This window comes from Scyliorhinus canicula, chromosome 4, assembly GCF_902713615.1.
Source record: "Scyliorhinus canicula chromosome 4, sScyCan1.1, whole genome shotgun sequence".
Lineage (NCBI taxonomy): Eukaryota > Metazoa > Chordata > Chondrichthyes > Carcharhiniformes > Scyliorhinidae > Scyliorhinus > Scyliorhinus canicula.
In genome coordinates, this window is record NC_052149.1 from 202,620,750 (window position 1) to 202,643,463 (window position 22,714).

Genomic DNA, 22,714 nt, shown 5'->3' on the forward strand with positions numbered 1-22,714 from the left:
AAGAGTTTGCTCCTCCTTGGCAACATCAGGATCCTGGTAACTGGCTCCCCACCGTGCCAGGTGTCCTCTCTCCCCTTGGAGGCCCTGAAGTCCCCTTCGGGGGTTATGTCACCAGGTTCCCATTTTTAACACGCTGTAATAAAATCTGCTTTTAACATCACAACATCGTTGGCTGTTTATTGAGCATGAGGGGAGGTTACAGAACGACTGCCCATTTATGATATTATAATGAATTCAAATGAGCTTCCTGACCTCTCCAAGTGGGAACTATGCCAAGTTGATGGCAGGGGGCCAGAAATTCAATTTTTTCACTCCCATCATATTTTGCCATTTCTGCCAATAGAAAACTAGGCACAAAATCCCAGCTTCAGCAAGAGAAATTTGCAGGCGCATTTAGTAGAGCCAGGATCCTGATATGGGGTGGGTTGGTCATGGGGTGAGAGATTGTGGATCCTGGAGATTGCAGATCCAGAGGGGATAGTGGGTCCGGTGAGGTTTGTGGGCTCGGGGGAGGAGTGGGAGCCACAGATTGTTTGGGGGGGGGGGGTCACGTGTCCAGAGGGAAGGGAGGTGTACTGTGCGAGGACATGGAGGTCAGACTCAGTGGCACTGTGGCTGACAAGGGGTAGGGATTGGTAGAGAGACAGTCAGGCACCAGGGAACTATGGCTGAACGGCAAGGGAGTGAGGGGGGGGGGTACGATGGTGGCATAATAGCACAAATCATAAACAGGGTTGGGGAGGTGGGCAGGAGGTGGGTACCGGGCAGTGGCCTATTTCATAAAAGAGGGAATTGTTTTGACCCCTTCCGGGGGGGGGGGAAGGACTCAGCGAGGAGAGGGAAGTGAAACCACTTTTGAAGCTCACTCACACTATGGTTGAAAATCTGCTTGAAGGCCCTCTGACCTTTGGATGCACCTTGACACTGGCCTGGAAAGCCTGGGCCATGGGCTTGTTAGCGTGCCCAACAGACAAGGAACAGAATTCAGCGACCGCATGTTGCACCCGGCACAGATGGGGTGCGCCAAGAGAAAGGCTAAAATTGACATTCGAGCCAGGCAGGGAGCACTGGACTTAGTCAGGGGGCTGAAGAGTTCTAGGTCAGGGGTCGCGCCTGAGCCAAGGGGTGAGGGGTTTTGAGTCTGTGAGGCCATCAGCCCATCTTTAAATATTGTGACCCCTGACAGGGCACACGCAGCTAGAGCCTGTCTCTCCTACCAGACACTTCCAGGACAGAGCCCTGCTGCTGTTTCTAGCCTGAAGTTCAATTTTACTCCCTTTGACTGTGAGCAGCCTCTAGCTTCACAGTTGAAGACTATTTAAAATGAAGAATTAGCCTTGTTAGATTTGAGAGCACTTCATACTCCTCAACTCTCAAGTGCCTCTTCGAGGGCACACGTGCCATGTCTCAGCGGAAGGTTAGTGCGTTGCATGTCCAGCAACTTTGAAGCCTGAACAGTGTGCCTGAACCTTAGGGGCATCATCAATGCTGCCTGAGAGGTGTGGTAGTGGCTGTCAGCACGGGCAGCATGACCAGGAAGACTGCTGTACAATGTAGAAAGAAGTCCAAAGACCTCCAAACAGCTGCAAGGGCAAGTTACCAACTCTCTCCTGGCATCAGTTCCACCTGCCACCCTTCAAATTCCCAACCCTGCACCTCCCTCATAAATCACCGGCTGACACCTTGCACCCTCCCCACAGCCATGTTCCTCAGAAACCTCTAGCACTCACCAGCCCAGGTGTGGTGCCCGCACATGCCACCTACTATAGACCCTCTGACCCAAGAAGTGTGCGGCTCACAATGCCCTCTCTTTGTCTCCGCAGGAGAAGATAGCTCATAATAAACAGGAAAGGACCAAGATGGTGGGCGGAGATGCAGAGATTCGAGTCCTCACCCCCTTTGAGAAATGCGACCTGGAAAAGGTGGGCTTGACTGAGGAGAGAGCAGTCACCAACAGCGAGGTTGGCCTATACCAGAGAGGATCCACTGCCCCGTCACTTAAGATGACCAGACTCAAGTAAGTTTTTCATGTCAGACAAAATGAACCTTCCCTCTCACTGACCACATGTGCATTTTCTCGCAGGATCTCCATCTGGTGAGGGTGGACACCCAGGTGTAGGTGGACATTACCGAGGCACTGGAGAGCATGGCTGAGGGGTCGACACTATGGTCCAGACAATGGGGAGCCTCCAGAACTGACAGCGGCAAAGGTCTCAGAAGCCTCTGGAGCTCACACCAGCTGCTGCACCGTCCCATTGAGTACCCCAGGGCCCTTCTGGCACCGTCAGGGAGGAGGAAGCTTTGGAGGCCAACCTGGGGTCTGCCACCAAGGAGATGATGACGGTCTCCATTTCTTTTCAATCCTCCCTTCTGACACTGGTGCATCTCAAGGGCAGCGGGCTGAACAGGGTGGCATGGCGATGCCAGTGACACCAGTAAGTCAGATGGTGCCCTCCAGCTACAGGCCCTCCAGAGGACAACCACCAGGGGCATCAAAGGGCACAGGGTGTGGAAAACAGCAGGCTGCCTCCACCTCTGATGTGCATCCTGGGGACACAACTAGATGTAGCAATAGACTATGAAAGATTAAGAAGAGTGGACACTGGTGAGGTCACTATCTGTAGCTGGGGGGAATAGAAATCTGTCACAGTCAAATGTTCACTGTTAAAACATCACACCACATACGTGTGAAGCCTCTGTCATGTTAATATTCACAGCAGGCCTGGCTACACCCTTGTTTCCTGTTTCCCCCCTCAGCCCTCCAGGCACAGTGGTGCAAGATCCTAAGTCTCCAATGCAGACCCCGTTCAGAGGGTGGATGTGAGCGACTGTCAGCAGAAAGACAGGAGTTAGACCTTTGCAGAACCTGAGGAGAACCAGAGCTTTCCTCACAGCAGGTTATCATCACTCTCCTGCCTTGTACGGTGGCCCGCTGACAGTGAAGACACAGGCCCATCACCCTGGAGTGATGTTACATGACCATTGGAGGGGGGGAGCATGGTGGTCAGGAGCGGGTGGTGTAATTGGACGTGGCAAGGAAGAGGGTCAGGGAGGGGAAACTGGGGTGAGAGAGGGAAATGGGAAGGGGGATTGGGGGGGGGAGGGAGAGATTTGGTGAGGGAGGTTGAGCTGACGGTCACAGCCTCGTCCTCGGAAAATTTGGAGGCGATGCAGGCCTCCCTTGTCCTCCTCGCATTATGGAACCTTCGCTCTACCTGTCCTCCATCCTACTAAAAGCCTTCAGCTCATCCTCCCGCCCCTCTAGGAGCACCTCCTCCTCTTCCTCAGATGATGCCACATATCCGTCCTCCTCCTGCCGCTCCTCCTCATCCAGCATGTCTCCCCGCTTCTGTGCCAGATTGGGGAGATTACACTGGAGTGGACTCAAGTCCAAGGCCAACACATCAGATAGGGACCATGGGAAGGGTGCTCCTGAGGTTGTCTGGGCAATGGGTTGGAGCAAGAAGTCAACAACACAATGTGCACCCTTTTGCTTTCTTCCCGAGCAGCGATTATAGTGAGACAGAGATGGAGTCAGTAGAACTGGCTGTGATCCCTCTCACCGTAAGGCAACAAAGATGATGGATGCGCTAACTTAGGGCTCTCCCGAGGCTGCAGCAGAACTGTGAGGAGGAAGAGGGGACCACCGAGAGCACCACTCAGATCCACCTTCTGTGGACCAATCACCTAACTTTCTTGGAGTTGAGTGAGAGCCAATGTCAGAGGGAACTCCATATGGCAGGGGACACCGTCACTTACCTGTGCCAACTGCTCCAGGAGCTGGCACCACATGGACTAGGCAGGCACCCACTGCCTATCACCCTGAAGGTGACAGCCGCCCTGTCCAAGTGGCTCCTTTCAGGGCTCCGCTGTTGAGCTTTGTGGCATCTCGCAGGCCTCTTCACATGAGTGCATCAGAAAGGTCACGGATGCAGTATTCACGAATGCTCACATTTTCATCAACTCGACTGGGAGCAGGCTAACCAGGACTAGAGAGCCTTGGGTTTCTTGAGCCATTGACTACACGTATGTGTCTCTCTAAAGTCCCTTTCATTAGGACTTCCACTCCCTGAATGTGTAGCTAGTATGTGACCTCACAAAGTGTCCATGACAACTACATCCTGGCTGCTCACAGATATCCAAGGTATTTGAAGGAGAGCAGCAACTACAGTGGTGGCTCCTCAGGGACAAAGATTACCCCCTGAGGGCATGGCTGATGACCTATGTGTGGAGACATCAGTGTAGGAGAGACCCATTCTAATGAAGTTCCCACGACCACATATTCTATGATCAAGTACACTATTGGGATGTTGAAGATGCACTTTAAGGCGAGATATAATATGATTAGGGAGGCACTGACAGCGTGCAAAGAGTGAGGTTTAATTTTTTTACAAAGAGGGTTTAATTCTTACATATATGCTCGCTAATTACTAGTGCTAACAATACCTGTGTAACTAAATTTTCTTCACCTTTCTAACCCTGTAGCTACATCTTGGTGTCTGCCCAGGATTTACAGCAGAGGTGGAGGCAGTCTGCTGCCTGCCATGCCCTGTTACCCGTGGTGGCTTTCTTGGGTGTCCTCTGGAGGCTTGGGACCTGGAAGTATCTGGAGCTTTTCCAGGACTGCCTGGGAAAATAAAGGGGGCCAAAACAAAATTTATGTGGACCCGGAGGCCCAGTCCAAATATTTCAGGGCCCAACTGGTCCCATATGCCTTGATTATGAAAGTGGATGATACACCGAGCTGGCTAGAGGGCATTGGCATCATACACCCGGTCCAGTTCACAGAGTGGGCAGCATTGGTGGTCCCAGTGCTGAAGCCACACAAGTCCACCCACCTGTGTGGTGATTGTAAGATGACACTACACAGGGCCTCCCGCTCGGAGCGGTACCCCATGCCATAAATAGAGGATCTGTGCATAAAGTTGGCTGGGGTCACTCATTCACGAAGCTTGACATCAGTCCTGCGTACCTCCAGTTGGAGTTAGACGCAGCATCATGAAAGTGTATCATCAACACCTACAGTGTGGTGTACAAGGAAAATGTCCGGGATAACAAGGGAGCCCAACACCTGAGAATGCGACAGAGCTGGGGATATTTTTAGGCCTCGTCAATTATTATGGGAAGTTCGTCCCGAGCCTTGGATTGGGTTGGATTGGATTTGTTTATTGTCACGTGTACCGAGGTACAGTGAAAAGTACTGCGAGCAGCTCAACAGATCATTAAGCACATGGGAATAAAAGGGAATAAAAGAAAATACATAATAGGGCAACACAAGATATACAATGTAACTACATAAGCACCGGCATCGGATGAAGCATACAGGGTGTAGTGATAATGAGGTCAGTCCATAAGAGGGTCATTTAGGAGTCTAGTGACAGTGGGGAAGAAGCTGTTTTTGAGTCTCTTCGTGCGTGCTCTCAGACCTCTGTATGGAAGAAGTTGGAAGAGTGAGTAAGCCGGGTGGGAGAGGTCTTTGATTATGCTGCCCGCTTTCCACAGGCAGCGGGAGGTGTAGATGGAGTCAATGGATGGGAGGCAGGTTCGTGTGATGGACTGGGCGGTGTTCACGACTCTCTGAAGTATCTTGCGGTCCTGGGCCGAGCAGTTGCCATACCAGGCTGTGATGCAGCCAGATAGGATGCTGTCTATGGTGCATCTGTAAAAGTTAGTAACGGTAATGTGGACATGCCAAATTTCCTTAGTTTCCTGAGGAAGTATAGGCACTGTTGTGCTTTCTTGGAAGTAGCGTGGCGTAGGTGGACCAGGACAGATCTTTGGAGATGTGCACCCCTAGGAATTTGAAATTGCTAACCATCTCCACCTCGGCCCCATTGATGCTGACAGGGGTGTGTACAGTACTTTGCTTCCTGAAGTCAGTGACCAGCTCTTTAGTTTATCCTGGCATTGAGGGAGTTTGTTATCGCTGCACCACTCCACTAGGTTCTCTATCTCTCTACTGTATTCTAACTCGTTGTTATTCGAGATCCAGCCCACTATGGTCGTATCGTCAGCAAACTTGTAGACGGAGTTGGAACCAAATTTTTCCACGCAGTTGTGTGTGTACAGGGAGTAGAGTAGGGGGCTAAGTACGCAGCCTTACGGGGAACCGGTGATGAGGACTATTGTGGAGGAGGTGTTGTTGTTCATTCTTACTGATTGTGGTCTGTTGGTCAGAAAATCGAGGATCCAGTTGCAGAGTGGGGAGCCAAGTCCTAAGTTTTGGAGCTTTGATATGAGCTTGACTGGGATTATGGTGTTGAAGGCGGAGCTGTAATCAATAAATAGGAGTTTGATGTAGCAGTCCTTGTTGTCGAGATGCTCTCGGGATGAATGTAGGGCCAGGGAAATGGCATCTGCTGTGGACTGGTTGCGACGATATGCGAATTGCAGTGGATCAAGGCATTCTGGGAGTATGGAGGTGATGCGCTTCATGGTCAACCTCTCGAAGCACTTCATTACGACTGAAGTCAGGGCCACCGGACGGTAGTCATTGAGGCACGATGCCTGGTTCTTCTTTGGCACCGGTATGATGGTGGTCTTCTTGAAGCAGGTGGGGACCTCGGAGTGGAGTAGGGATAGGTTAAAGATGTCCGCGAACACCTCTGCCAGCTGGTCAGCGCAGGCTCCGAGTGCACGACCAGGGATCCCATCCGGGCCCGTCGCCTTCCGAGGGTTCACTTTCAGGAAGGCAGATCTGACTTCGGAAGCTGTGATGGCTACCATGCTACCGCCCCTACACGTGCTATTAAAGAATAATCAGAATGGGTTTGGAAAGCACGGCAGGTGGAAGCATTGACCAGAGTGAAGTGGCAATTGTTATCATCCAAATTGTTAATGCACTACAGTTCATCAAAGACACTGTGCTCACATGTGACGCTTCTCAATATGGCATTGGGTCAGTGTTGGCGATAGTTTCTGCATCCAGAACCCTGGCTGACGCAGGTTCCACCAGTACGTTCATGGGGGACATTTCACGGTGATCACGGACCAGAAGCCCTGACTTGGCCTTTTACAGAAGACAAAATTATACCACCAATAGCTTTGGACAGAATTCAACAATCGGCACTGCTGTTTGGCGTTGTATAATTACACCTTAGAACATTGTCCAGGTACACAGATCGCACACGCGATGCACTCAGCCAATTCCCATTGCCTCTGAGCCCCCTGTCCCTGCCAGTAGCGGACAAAGTCGTATTGACATTGAATTTTATGTACACCTTACCCATGACAGCCGCACAAATCCACACGTGGACCCAAAGGGATCCTACATGGTCAAAATTGTTCCACATCATCCTACAAGATGGGCTGCAAGGAAAACCACCAGAGGCACTGTGGGCATATCCGCCAACAGTAAGGATCTCAGTGTGAAGGAGGGCATCCACCTGTGGGGAGCAAATATGGTCATGTCGCAGCCAGTTTAGAGCATGATCTTGCAAAATTTGCATTGCGGACACCTGGGTATTTCCAAAATGAAGATGCTCGCCAGGAGTTACATGGGATGGTCAGTGCTCGATGGTGACATTGAGTGAATGGGGCAGCTTGCCAGGAACATTAGAAGCTCCCTCTGTCAGCCTCGCTCCACCCTTGGGACTTGCCATGATGGCGGTGACGAGGGCCAGAAGGGCCGAAGCACCTGTTGTTCACTTGAAGGAAAGAAGACCTCCTTTCTGTGTCTCACATGCTCCATGAGCTCCACCCCCCCCCCCCTCTCTCGCAACGCCACTCTTTGGCAATATTAGTGAATAAAGATACTCTGATGTTATGATGCCCCAGTGATCACCCTCTTTCAAGAGCTGCAGGGCTCTCTTGGAGTGGCAGCAAAAGGACATGATTTCCACTTCCTCAAAGGGCAAACCTATAAGTAGTGTAGTTAATGCTGGAGACGTGCCTTTTCCAGCTGGAGCCTAGGCATCAACATTTTGTGCCAATGTCTTCAAAGCTAGCCTAATGTGTGTTCTACATTGACTCATAAATGTTTCAAACTTTCCAAGGTGAAGCACCACAATCATCGTATAATGTACATATAAAAGCACAAGTTATTCTTCAGTCTGGAATTCAACTAATGGTATCAAAGTTAAGGCAATACTGTGCCCACCTGAAAATCCAGGTGTTTTACTCATAAGTGAATACATTTTGTAGAAAAAACTCCTTTTTATGGAACTGCATTTGACTATTGCTTCTGGCACTAAATTTAACTTCAATATTTATTGGTCTGTATCCTCTGACTCATTGTGGAATACCAAAAAAATTGAAAGATCTTAAAAAAGCCAAGAGAGTGAAATCATAGCAAATGGTACATAATATCATGTGTTTGATGGCATTTCAACAACAAGACTGTATGGTTCAAAACCAAACAGCATTTATTTTCTTTATTCCGAACATTATGAGAGAGATTTGTTATTATGTCCCAATATTCTTTTGGCAGCAGGGGCCCAGACCAGTCAGAATATCTCTTGGGTGTCAGACCCAAATTAGCCACCTCCACGCATAAATCCTGGCAATAATCATTGGAAGACTGCTCAAAATTAGGGATATGGAAGCTCAGACATGAGCCTGCCATTGCCTCGCTCCTGCACACACACATCTTTCAGCAGGAATCATTGGATAATGATCAGAAGCAGCAGGCTCATAGATTTTTCTGTCCCTCTAGCCTGAGTCAATCATGCTACCCTCACTGCTGCCCATCTGAGGTCAAAACAGACTAGATAACTCCACGACCTGTCTGACTGGTTATCACAATGTGTGATATATTTACTCACTGAGCTACCGGCAGAGGCAAATCCGCAGCAATAATATTTCACTGTTGTATTTGCTCAATCAACAGCCGGTAACTTTACAGCGTGACTTTGCTTGGTCGTAAGGTTTGTAAAAATGTAAACGTTTAATTTCTTCAGAAAGAAAATCCAATAGTCTCAGCTGGATGAGCTGTCGGGCAGTTAGGGTTTAAATAATTTCCTCCCCACCTCGCAAGAAGAAAATATTTATAATGGGTAACCTGTTTAGAGGGGTGGGTGCCAGACATAAATTGCCTGGGCCTTCCCACAGACGGGATCGTCCAGTTCAGACAATGGCGAAGGTATGCGCGCATTCCCCCGTGGTAGAGGGTATGGGGCGTGCCCAACCCTGTCGCCATCGGCAGGACCAGAAGATCCTGCCACCTGAAAATATATCACGAGGGGGTCCAGGAAACCCTGCCCTTTAAGGCCTGTATTTTTATCTGCAGATCCTCTCGTAATTTTTTTTCCCTTTTATTCTTGTCTTGTTCGGCACAGAGGGAGGCCTATTGTGTCTGCATAGCTCTTCAAACGAACCTCATGGCTTCATGCTATTTCCCTGACTTTTCCCCATGCCTCTCCACATTGTTTCTATTCAAGTAATCATCCAACGCCCTCTTGAAGGCCTCGATTGAACCTGCCTCCACCACCCTTCCAGGCAGTGAATTCCAGACCCAAACGACTTGTGGTGAAAAATATTTTTCCAGTGGGGAATGGAAACCCCAGTTAACTTTTTCTTCCCCTGGTATTCAAATACTCAAGTCAATTACACTGTTCCTGACTTATTTTTTTTATTTATTCTTTCACGGGACATGGAATCATTAGCTCAAGCAACATTTATTGCCCATCCCTAACTGCTGTGCTGCTGAGATCAGCATAGATCAGCAATAAAATCTGAAACTTGCATGGGCACTCCAACGAATTGGGAAGATGTCTTGCTCAGATTAATGCTTTATTGGACATTATTGAAATTGAGGTGGGCCATTCAAACTCTGAAATTACATTACTGCACTTATATATACTTTACCTTGAATTTCATTAAATATTTATCACTTAATATCACGGTATTGATTTCTTAATGGTCTAAGAATTGAATATGGGATTGTCAAGGACGTGGGCACTTAATAGATTGTGCTCATTATTTTTCTGTCTATTTTGTAAACCATTAACCCTTTCAACCTCAGTGTATTTGAATTTGGTTTGCAATTGTTTCTCCAATCTTAAAATTGTGCAACTAACGTGTAAAGTGGAAGGTAATTCAGGTGGTCTAACATCTTGTGATGCTTTTTAGTTTTCTTATAGTTTGGCAGGGCTTCCATACCTATCCCCCACCACCTTTTGCCTCACCATTGCATTTTCTGATGAATTCCAGCCAACTTTGCATATCTCCAGATGGCTGGTTTAGAGTGACACTGCCAGAAGTGATTCGGTTAGAAGACACATGAGGGAACTGAGAAGGTGAGGGGTGGAAAGAACGGAATGTAATAAGACTTTTAACAAGAAGAAAAATTAAAAATTTTCAGCACAAGATACTTTTTATAGTCACTGGAAATTAACAGCCAAGTACCTCAGTATCATTACTCTCTCCGGATAAAGGGGTGTCAGCGTGTAAAAGAATTAAGCTCATTTTCTATCCCTCTTTCCTCTCCTGTTTTAAGGTATGACTGATGCAGTGACTCCGACCATTGCCATTGTCACCACTTGAATTGTATTGGATTCTCTGCAATTATTAACCATCTCCTACGAACCTCATTTCAAATTTCACAAGGACCATTGTCAGCTATTCAAAAGAAAATAATGTCATCTCTTAAAGTCTTGTCAGTTACATTGTTAAGGTTTGCAAATATCATGACAATTACATTGCTCATGTTAAGAGAAACAGATGATGGGTATTAATTAACTTTGAGCATGGATCAATAGGGGATACTGCTGGGGATGGGGGGCATCATCACCCCCAGGAGTGACATTTTATGTTTGATTAGTTAAATTTCCTTTGACATTTTGATTTTGTTGCAGTTCCCCATCAGGGACTGTCATCCCCTATCATTTTGATTTAATTTATCGATTTTTGTTTTATAAAAGAGTATAACTGGGGGATAGATGAGACACTGGGTTGAATGGAAAGGGAGCTGTGAGACTAAGTAAATCAATAACTTCTCACAATAAAGAAAATATACGTGCCTTGCCTTTGGCTTTATCAACTGGCTTAGATTCTATTATCATCTTTGTATAATAAAAAAGGAAGGTGTGAAGTGAATAAGTTATAATATACATGAAACTGAAGAAAGACCAATAAATATCTGGCACACTTGGAAATTCCTCGCAACCAAGTAGCCCAGTCTGTGAAATCTGGTTTCTTCAGATTTGATCAGTTTGGAGGAATGCTGCCTTCATCAGTTCCGAGCTGGGACTATTTGATCATGACACGAAAGAGGTGTCATGTATTTCTGTTTTGTGATACAAAACTTTGTGCTGGAATTGTTTATTGGGAATTGAAGTGTAGGTAACCATTAAAATGCACTGGATGATAAATTCTTTGAAACTTGCTGATTGCTGCACTGAATTTTCTGATATGCGTTATGGAACCTGCATGCAGCATCATGCCAGGAGCCGAAGTTTCTTAAATCTATTCATATGGGCACCAAAAAGTGGCAAAATGCTCAACTTTTTAGCATGATATTACTATTACTATTATTTTTAAATAAGCATGGACAAGGTAATATGTGGAACATTTACCCAGGATGGTACTGTGCGGCATTAAATAATTACTACTTTACTAAGAGTTAAGTTAAGTAAATAAAGTCGCCATAGTGCTAGATGACCATAGGCTGCCTTCCCCTTTGACAGGGAAAACTGACTGGTGATGATATAACCTGAGACTGATGAACAGATGTCAGGACATAATCTAGAACCATGCTTGACATTTTGAATTCTGTTGGCTAGAGGCTAAAGGCTTGCATAGCACTTTGAAGACTTAATGGTATTTTAACTGAATTAAAAATCTAACTAAATCACAATCTTTAAATTTATTCTGCTTCAAATTCTAATGGGTAAGGTTTTTGGAAACATCATATTAGCCAAGAGCAAAGCTCACGCTACTTATAATTCATACATTTTTATGCTTCTTTAAGGTGACATTGCTGCTGTGTTTTGTGGATGGGGACATACAGTGCCTTTGCCCGGCCTACACTTCTCCAACATGAACTTCAGTATATCAGGCAGAGGGAGCAGTCTGCTGGCAATTGCCATTTTCTATACATTTTCCAATATTCGTGTTGTGTTTGGTCCTTTGTACTTCACAAAGAAATCCACCAAACACTTCGACTTGTCCAAACCAGAATCTTTTATTGAGTCTTGTGTGGTAAGATAGCAATCTGATGCAGAGCACGTTATCATGGAGTCTACTAGCTACTCCTCTGAAACTTGCACCTAGCACTGACCATTCACCTGTATGTCTTATTACCCTCTCGATCTTCTTCTGAAGATGGCCGGATGTGTCTCCTTGTGACCACCTCATCATTGTTTGCAGACCACCGGAGCCATGCCACTGGAGCCTCATCTGTACTACTGGAGAAGAGATGTACAGGCAGCTCACAGTGTTCGCCATCCATCTCACCTTCCATGTCATCACTTTCTGCACATCGTTGATAACCTCAAGCAGATGTTCATAGTAATCGGCCTCGGATTCAGCATCATTGTCAGTCTTTTCACCTGAAAAATATAACTTTGCATACAGAATTATTTGTTTTCAAAATAGAGCGCGAAGTTCAAAATCAGCCATTTGTTTGGCCAAGAAGCTTGGCTTAAGATTCCACCCTGGGGAACTTCGGTGGGACTGAAGAAATTGAAGAACGATTCATTTTATATGGTTCTTGTTGCTGTTCTTGGAGTGCTCTGACCCCGGCACTTTGGTTTTGTTTGTATGGTTCTGATTGTTACACTTTTGGCCTCCCTCTCATTGATTGTGCAGCTTGTGCAGCCGATGATTTGCGGTTCAGCAAAGATTGATTTCAGCAGCCGTGAGTCCAACTCATACACTTTAGTGATCACCTCATTCGTGAAATACTCATCAAGCCCGAATATAAACTCCAGAGTGTAGCTTCATGGCATTCCATTTTCTGACCATTTAACACTCACATCTTGCAGATGCTTCAATACTGGTTCATCATGATCTCATATCATGCCATTGAGCCTATTGCACGTTCTTCAAGACTGCCAACCAGAATTGCGGAATGTTTACCGGCAGTTCCATCTCTATGGCTGGTTAGTTGTCCTCCACTAGGATTTCTTCTAAATCCTCGTACACCATGTACACTGTAATGCCTTGGAGTGATTCACTGTGCTCAGGTGACCAGCTATCTTCGAGGATATTTAGGCGCTCAACTAGATTCAAAGATTCACACGATTTTATCCCAAGCACTGAATCCACATCCATGTTTACAATGTGAAAGAGTGTTGTGTGCTTCATACCTGCCACTGAGAGCACTAGTTCGCAATCATCAAACGTCTCCAGAGTTCTTGTTCTGAAGTCTATCATCAGCCATGGCCGATCAGCAAAGTCCCGCTGTACATTTAGCTCTTCCAAAGCATATCGACTCACGAGGTTGGCTGTCGCTTTGGGGTCAAAGTTAAAATGAATGAAAACATCATTTAACATTACCTTCAACTTGAGTATGGCCGTAACGTTCTTTGTTACGATTTTGTTTTCATCTTTGTTTCTGAGGGTTTTCCAGTTTCTCGCTGCGATGAGATCGATGAAAAACTGTTGTTCTATGTTTATCTCATCTGCTGCATGCACCGCTTGTGCATGATCCATGGTGGAACACGCAAAACATTGTTCCGCAAAGTGCCCAACAGGGCCGCACCTGGAACAACCTTTTCCAAAGGCCGGTCATAGTGTGGGACATGTCGAGTGCCACACTTTTGGCACAAGGTGGCGGCGGCTCCTGTTGGTCGTTTAAAACGGCCACCCGCACTGAGATGACATTTCTTCATGACGTGTGTCACAGCATTAATGGCGCTGGCTTCTTCTTCCATGTTGGTGCGCGAACAATAGTGGAGACAGCGGGCATCCCTGTCCTGTGCCCCTGTGTTGGAAATATCCTGAGCTCACAGCATTGGTCCAAACACTAGCCATGGCGGCATTATATAGCAGTTTCACCCAGGAAAAAAAAAGTAGGAGCAAGCCCAAATCTCCCCAAGACCTCGAAGAGGTAGCTCCACTCCACATGGTCAATGGCCTTCTCTGTATCCATGGAAATGGCTTACTGTTGCCTGCTGAACAAGAGGGTGACATGACCACATTCAAAAGCCTCCTGACTGGACGACGACTGTCGGTCCCTGACAAATCCCGTCTGGTCCTCAGAGATCGCTTCTGATAGGCACCCCTCCAAACGTTTCACCAGAACCTTAGCTAGTATTTTCACATCAGGGTTTAGTAGTGAAATAGGCCCATAAGACCCACACTCAAGGGGATCTTGTCTTTTTTCAGGATTAGAGAAATTGAGGATTGCAACAGTGTGGCAGGCAACAACCTTCTCAACAGAGAGTCGATGAACATTCCCAGTAAATGCGGTGCCAACAATGCCATGAACTGTTTGTAAAACCTGGCTGGAAAAACATCTGGCCCTGGTGCTTTCCCCAGTTGCATTTTGGAAGGTCTAATACAGGTAGGAAATATACAGTAAATGGTAGAACCCTCAAGAGTATTGAAAGTCAGAGAGATCTAGGTGTACAGGTCACTGAAAGGGGCAACACAGGTGGAGAAGGTAGTCACGAAGGCATATGGCATGCTTGCTTTCGTTGGCCGGGGCATTGAGTATAAAAATTGGCAAGTCATGTTGCAGCTGTATAGAACTTTAGTTAGGCCACACTTGGAGTATAGTGTTCAATTCTGGTATGGAGGGCATTAGTTATGAGGAGAGGTTGAATAAACTTGGTTTGTTCTCACTGGAACGAAGGAGGTTGAGGGGCGACCTGATAGAAGTCTACAAAATTATGAGGGGCATAGACAGAGTGGATAGTCAGAGACTTTTTCCCAGGGTAGAGGGGTCAATTACTAGGCGGCATAGGTTTAAGGTGCGAGGGACAAGGTTTAGCGGAGATGTATGAAGCAAGTTTTTTTACACAGAGGGTAGCGGATGCGTGGAACTCGCTGCCGGAGGAGGTGGTGGAAGCAGGGAAATCATGACGTTTAGGGGGCATCTTGACAAATACATGAATAGGATGGGAATAGAGGGATATGGACCTCAGAAGTGTAGACAAATTTAGTTTAGTGGGCAGCACCAGGGTCCCAGGTTTGATTCCCTGCTGGGTCACTGTCCATGCGGAATCTGCACATTCTCCCTGTGCCTGCGCAGGTTTCCTTAGGGTGCTCCGGTTTCCTCCCACAGTGTAGGTCAGGTGGATTGGCCATGATAAATTGCCCTTGGTGTCCAAAAAGGTTAGGAGGGTTTAATGGGTTATGGGGATAGGGTGGAAGTGAGCGCTGAAGTGGATCGGTGCAGACTTGATGGGCCAAATGGCCTCCTTCTGCACTGCATGTTCTATGTTTACACGGGCAGCATGGTCGGCACAGGCTTGGAGTGCCGAAGGGCCAGTTCCTGTGCTGTACTTTTCTTTGTTCTTTGTTCTTTTGTATGGAGCCAATACAGTCAATAACTTCCTCCAACCCCAACGGTGCCTCCAGCCCTCCCCTCTTCACCCTTTCCGCCACTGGGACATCCAAAAATTGCTCCATCTCCGAGCCATCTCTGATGGTTCAGACTTGTGCAGCCCTCGACAAAAACCTCAAAAGCTCATTAATCTTATCTGGGGCAGCAACCAGCTCGCCCCCTTCTCTTTAACCTGGGCTATTTCCACTGTTGCTGCCTGCTGTCACAATTGGTGAGCCAATAATTGACAGGCTTTATCACTGTACTCATAAAATTCCCTTTGCAAACAGCAAAGCTTATTCACTGCATTCCCCATCGATTCAAGCTCGAACATCATTTGTAGCCTCTTTCTCTCTGCCAACAAGGGGCTGTAGGGGCCATGGAGCACTGCCAACTCACCTCCAAGATTACGTCTACCAACCTCCTGCCTTTCATCCCTGCTATCCTTATCCTTGTGGGCCTTGCACGATAATATTTCCCCTCCGAACAACGCCTTCTACGCTTCCCAGAATGCGGAAGGCGAGACCTCACCATTCTGGTTGTAATCTACATAATTCCCTGTAGTCGAAGTCACCCTTTCAGAAAACCCCATAACTACCAGGAGTGATGTGTCCAACCTCCATTGGAGGCGCTAGGCTCCGCCCGTCTCCAATCTCATATTCACATAGTGTGGAGCATGGTCCGAAATGACAATCACCGAATACCCAGGACCCACCATCCCTGGGAGTAACTCATTTCTCACTATGAAAAAATCTATTCTGGAGTAAACCCGGTGCACGTGAGAGAAGAAAAACTCCCTCTCCCTTCGACCAAGGAGCTGGTTTAACACAGGGCCAAATAGCTGGCTGTTAAAGCAGACCAAGGCAGGCCAGCAGTACGGTTCAATTCCCGTACCAGCCTCCCAGAACAGGTGCCGGAGTGTGGCGACTGGGGCTTTTCACAGTAACTTCATTAGAAGCCTACTTATGACAAAAAGCGATTTTCATTCATAAGACATAGGAGCAGAATCAAGTCTGCTCCGCCATTCAATCATGGCTGATATTTTTCTCATCCCAATTCACCTGCCTTCGTCCCATAACCCCTGGTCTCCTTATTTTTAAAATAAATTTAGAGTACCCAATTATCTTTTTTTCCAATTGAGGGGCAATTTAGAGTGGCCAATCCACCTACCCTGCACATCTTTGGGTTATGGGGCTGAAACCCACACAGACACGGGGAGAATGTGCAAACTCCACATGGACAGTGACCCAGGGCCGGGATTTGAACCCGGGTCCTCAGCTCCGCAGTCCCAGTGCTAACCACTGCGCCACATGTCACTCTGCCTGATCCCCTTATTAATCAAGAACCTATATTTCTATGTTCTAACTATCTCTGTCTTAAAGCCACTCAATGATTTGGCCTCCACAGCTTTCTGCGGCAGAGTTCCACATATTCACCACCTTCTGGCTGAAGAAATCCTTCCTCATTTCTGTTTTAAAGGATCGTCCCTTTAGTCTGAGATTGTATTTTCTAGTTCTAGTTTTTCCTACAAATGGAAACATCCTCTCCACGTCCACTTTATCCAGGCCTCGCAGAATCCTGTAAGTTTCAATGAGATCCTCCCTCATCCTTTTCACCTCCAATGAGTACAGACCCAAGCTCCTCAACCTTTCCTCACACGACAAGCTCTTCATTCCAGGGATCATTCTTGTGAACCTACTCTGGACCCTTTCCAAGGCTAGCACATCATTCCTTAGATATGGGGTCCAAAACTGCTCACAATGCTCCAAATAGGGTCTGACTAGAGGCATATACAGCCTCAGAAATACATCCCCGCTCTTGTATTCTAGCCCTCTCGACATGAATGCTAACATTGCATTTGCCTTCCTAACTGCTGACTGAACCTGCATGTTAACCTTAAGAGAATCTTGAACAAGGACTCCCAAATCCTTTTGTGCTTCTGATTACATAAGCATTTCCCCATTTAGAAAATAGTCTATGCCTCCATTCCTCCTGCCAAAGTGCATAACCTCACACTTTTCCACACTATTCCATCTGCCACTTCTTTGCCTACTCTCCTAGCCTGTCCAAATTATTCTGCAGCCCCTCTGCTTGCTCAATACTGTCTGTCTCTTTACATATTTTTGTATCATCTGCAAATTTAGCAACAGTACCTTCAGTTTCTTCTTCCAAATCGTTAATGTATATTGTGAAAAGCTGTGGTCTCAGCACTGACCCCTGAGGCGCACCACTAGTCACCGGCTGCCATCCAGAAAAATACCCCTTTATCCCCACTCTTTGCCTTCTGCAAGTCAGCCAATCCTCTATCCATGCCAGGATCTTACCCTTAACACCATGGGCTCTTACCTAAGTTAACAGTCTCCTATGTGGCACCTTGTCAAAGGCCTTCTGGAAATCTAAATAAATTACGTCCACTGGTTCTCCTTTGTCTAACTTCCTTGTTACCTCCTCAAAGAACTCTAACAGATTTTTCAGACATGACCTCCCCTTGAAGAAGCCATGCTGACTCAGTCCTATTTTATCATGCACTTCCAAGTAATCCGCAATCTCATCTTTAATAATGGACTCGAAAATCTTACCAATGACCGAAGTCAGGCTAGCTGGCTTTCCCATCTTCTGCCTCTCTCCCTTCTTAAACAATGGTGTTACATTAGCCATTTTCTAGTCCTCTGGGACCCTCCCTGCCTCCAGTGATTTCTGAAAGATCACCACCAATGCCTCCACAATCTCTTCCACTATCTCTTTTTGAACCCTGTGGTGTAGTCCATTTGGTCCATTTTCAGACTTTTTAGTTCCCCCAGAACCTTCTCCTTAGCGTAGCCATAACATTCACCTCTTCCCCCTGATTCTCCTGGAGTTCTGACATCGCATTTGTGTCTTCTACCATGAAGACTGATGCAAAGTAACTACTCAATTCCTCTGTCATTTCTTTGTTTGCCTATTATTACTTCTCCAGCGTCATTTTCCAGTGGTCCAATGTCTATTTTTGCCTCTCTCTTATCTTTTATATATTGAAAAAGACTCTTCCTATCTTCTTTTATATTACGAGTTAGCTTGCACTCATATTTCATCTTCTCCCCCCTTATTGTTTTTTTTTATTGTCCTCTGCTCACTTTTAAAGGCTTCCCAATCCTCTGGCTTCCCACTAATCCTAGCCACTTTGTAAACTTTTTGTTTTGCTTATATGCTGTCCTTGACTTCCCTCATCAGCACTCTGAGCACATCCAACTGAGCCCCAACCTACCTTGAATCCAGACCCACCCAAAATGGACACCGCATCCACCCCTACATCGGCTCATATATAAAGAGACCCTTGTCACCAGCAATTTATCTACCCCCCTTCCAACCCAATCACTTCATTTCATTTCAAGCGCGCCGCTAAACGGGAGCCGCCTTGTATGCAACCGCTCACCGCATTGCTACAACCGGATGTCTGTTGACTAGAACATTAAAGCCACATAGAGCAGTGAGACCACTGTGCAAAGTGTCTGTGAACATTTATTCTCCGCAGTATTACTTATGATCCCTGTAGAGATCAATAACTTTTTTTAAAAATGCGGTGAATTTCCCAAATCACTAATGAAAATAACTAAAGGACAATAATTCACATATTAAGCGCTTTACTATTCAAAAAAACTAAAATCAGCCCCGATCAAGCATTAATTAACCGGCGACTAATGCACCATGCTGAATAAAAGGTTCTTTTGCATCAACTAACTAATGCACTCAAAGTATGCCTTACATTCACCTTCACTGCATAATGTATTTCTAATGTGTAGCATTTCAAGAACAAGTCCAAAGTGGCTCCTGGCTCAGCAGCCATCTTATTTCTCCCTGCCGCACTAGTTCAAAATTTCCCCACCCCAACGCCCCCACCCCGCCTCCTCCCACCACTGCCCAGCAGATACTAAGGTGTTGTTATGGGAAGGTCAAATTGTATGGACGGGATCCCCTCTGCGATCCTGCCTGCCCTGACCTGGTTGCAATTTCATGGTGAAGATGTGTATCCCACTGACTCTTTGGATGGCAGGGGTTCTAAATATTCCAGCCCCAGTGTCCTTCAAAAGTCATTCACTGAGCCAGAGTCTTCCAAATTTGATATTGATCAACAAGGCCCAATTCGGTGCCTCCCTGTTCCTGAAATTTCCAAAAATCCCAATGGCTCTCTCCACTTCCTTTCAAACTTAAAACCCAACTCTCACAAGCATACTGCTTGGTTTCTAACACCAAACAGTCCTTCTCTGCTCATCACAACAGTACCTGCGTTGCTTCGCATGGCAGTATCTGCGTTGGCTCTCTCCCCTCTCTCTAGGACTCACAAAGCAGCTGTCCTGTGAGTTATTATGAAAGGCTATGGAAACTGTCACTTGATATTTCAATAGGTTTTGGTTTGAGTCTCTTTCTCCATGGCAACTGGATCACATGGGCCTGTCTTGAAGTGGAGGTATTTTGTATGATCTCACTGCCCACTTTCCAGACCATATTGTTTTACCTCTAAGATAAAGGAGGCATTTTAAAACATGATCATCTTGTAAATTATGTAAAAGATAATTTCCAACAATAGCTGTTAGATAAATTGAACTTTTCCATTTTTATGATGCTTAGTGCGAGTGAGTTTCCCATTTTGATTTTAACAATTTTTACCCTGCAAATAATGAGACCATTTTGATAATTCACCTGGTATACTTTTTCCATGGAGAACCAATTGCTTCACCATATTTGCAGGGAAGGAAAAGTCCAGTTGGCCATTTATTATGTGAGCTATAAACTGAATGACCTCTGCACATTATTAGGAGATATCTATGATTATACCCAAAGGACCTACCAAATGGAACAAGTGGATTTCTGGACAGAGTAATGAGGGACAGCATATTGGAAGACACTTTAATATATAAGTTGTGACCATTTAAGGTTTTCTAAAGTTATCTGTATCTCCTGAAAAACTTTAAAGCACAGTTTGAAAATTATTCATCAGACTTTTTTAGAAATATAATCTCAAATGTTTTTAAAATGTGGCTCATTGACTTTAATTCCTCTACCAGGAAATCAAAAGCAGATAAATAACAAGTAGAGCTCTGGGAGATATTTAATTGGGAGGAAAACCAACATTAAAAAAATTAATTCATATTAGACTGAGCGTACAACATCCACAGGCTGCCTGTCCCAGCTGTTAGTGCTGAGAAATTCTGTTTCACAAAAGCGAGGTATTATGAGGCGACGTTGGACAGATCAAATAAATCATAGGTCTGTATTCTCTGAGAACAACAAAATCAATGACATACTTTTTTAGGACTCCCTCATACCTCTCTAGAATCTAAAGGAGACAATCCTAAAAAAATTTGTTTGAGATTATTCTGTACAATTGTACACAGATGTATCATACTGAGGCAGCGTGCTACACCCTTCAATTTTTCTGTAAAAGGTGACACTTTGCTTTTCTGCACCTTTTTTCTCTCCAATTGAGGAAAGATTTCCAAGCATTTACATTTTGTGAACATTTAAAAAAAAAAATTTAGAGTACCCAATTAATTTTTTCCAATTAAGGGACAATTTAGCATGGCAAATCCATATACCCTGCACATCTTTGGGTGATAATGGTGAAACCCATGCAAACATGGGGAGAATGTGCAAACACCACATGGACAGTGACCCAGGGCCAGGATCGAACCTGGGACCTCGGCGCCGTGAGGCAGCAGTGCTACTGACTGCGCCACCGTGCTGCCCCTCGCACATTTTGTGAACATAACGCTTTATGCCTATAAATTACAGATTTGGTGTTGTTTCTCAATAAATTTTGTATTTGTAATTAACTCTTATCAGATCTTCATTTTTACCAACTACCCAAAATTGTCCTAACTTGTTAGCAGATTAGAATTCATATTCTTAAGACTACTTTAAGCAGGAGTATTTGCACACCTTATGATGTCCATCATATAGAAAATTGGGACTATTAAAGATTTTAAACAGTTCAATGCTTGTATTGATATAGTTCAAACCAAATTCGTTCAAGCTAAACAATTTCCCTCTGGCCTCCAAAGCAAAAGTTCAGTATAAGAAACTAAAATGACAAGTTATTCAACTCTTACTAGCCACATTACGTCAGTGACATTTCTCTCGTTTAAACATGATGGGAATTACACCCGAGGGTGGTTTCTGTAGGAAATGCTTGTCTTTTCCTATTTTCCCTTTGCAGGGAGACATCTGCAAAGATGCTTTTTGATACTTCAATTTGTTATGAGCCAGGGTTTAAAGAACCCCAAAGTGTATCATGGAATTCACCTGACCCACAACTTTTAATAGATTGTGGTTATGGGGAGCACAGGGTCAACTCTACAGGTATGGCGCAAACAGAGCTTTACAGTACTTTCAAATTAAAACAATGTTTATTCTATGAACTCAAGTTAACCTTTTTAAAACATACAGCGAACATCTTAGCAACCATCAATTCAAATACAACCTCCAAAGAATACAACACTAAGTAATCCTTAATAACTTCCCAAACAACATCCAGAAGACAAAAGAAACACCTTTTAACAGAAGCACATTGGGTTTACATTCGCTACTGAGAACATTTATAATTCTGAATTCACCAAATTATCAAGAGATAGTCTTTTCATAGCAGAGAGATCAACAGTACACCTGCTCTGTCTGGTATCAGCTCCAACACTGAAAACGAAACTAAAACACACCCTGCAGCAAACAGCCTAAAACAAAAGTAAAAAGCTGACAGACAGCCCAGCTCCACCCACACTCTGACATCACTGCAGTAATATGAGCAGCCAAACATTTCTTAAAGTGACATTCTCGTGACAAATTGCAATGACGAACCTCATCCAAAATGTTAATTGTTTATCTCTTAGAAACTGGTTGATTCGTCCATTTTTCAACCTTTGTTTTAAATTTTCATAATTCCAGTTTAGGTTTGGCTTCAATTATTTTTGTCCTTTGTCCATTTGCATTTCTTGCAGGATGTACACTATTCCTGGCCAAAAAGCTGGACACTGATCTTCAGACAGCTCTTTCAATATCGCTCTGAGAGTAGCTCATATGAGAACAGCAAAATTAGACCACGGTTGGCTCTTCCTCATTTTCTTTCTCCTCTATGAGAAGTGCCTGATTTGTACTTGTTCCTTCAACACAGCAATATGTGTCACAATCAGAGACATGAATATGCATTCAGCTACTGTGTTTTTGTGTTCCAATTTGGTGTGATACCATGTCACCTCCTCTTAAAATCATCTATAACTCTGAGAGTTTGGTCAGCTGAGAGTGCGACCGGGCACG

At 45.4% G+C, this 22,714-nt stretch overlaps 1 long non-coding RNA gene across 1 annotated transcript; it reads left to right on the forward strand.

The window, feature by feature from the left end:
• The first annotated feature begins 4,171 nt into the window (after positions 1 to 4,171).
• Positions 4,172 to 22,494, forward strand: LOC119964188. Its single transcript, XR_005460276.1, has 3 exons — positions 4,172 to 4,372; positions 14,269 to 14,446; positions 22,399 to 22,494. It is a non-coding gene; the product is annotated as an uncharacterized LOC119964188 (long non-coding RNA).
• Positions 22,495 to 22,714: the final 220 nt, after the last annotated feature.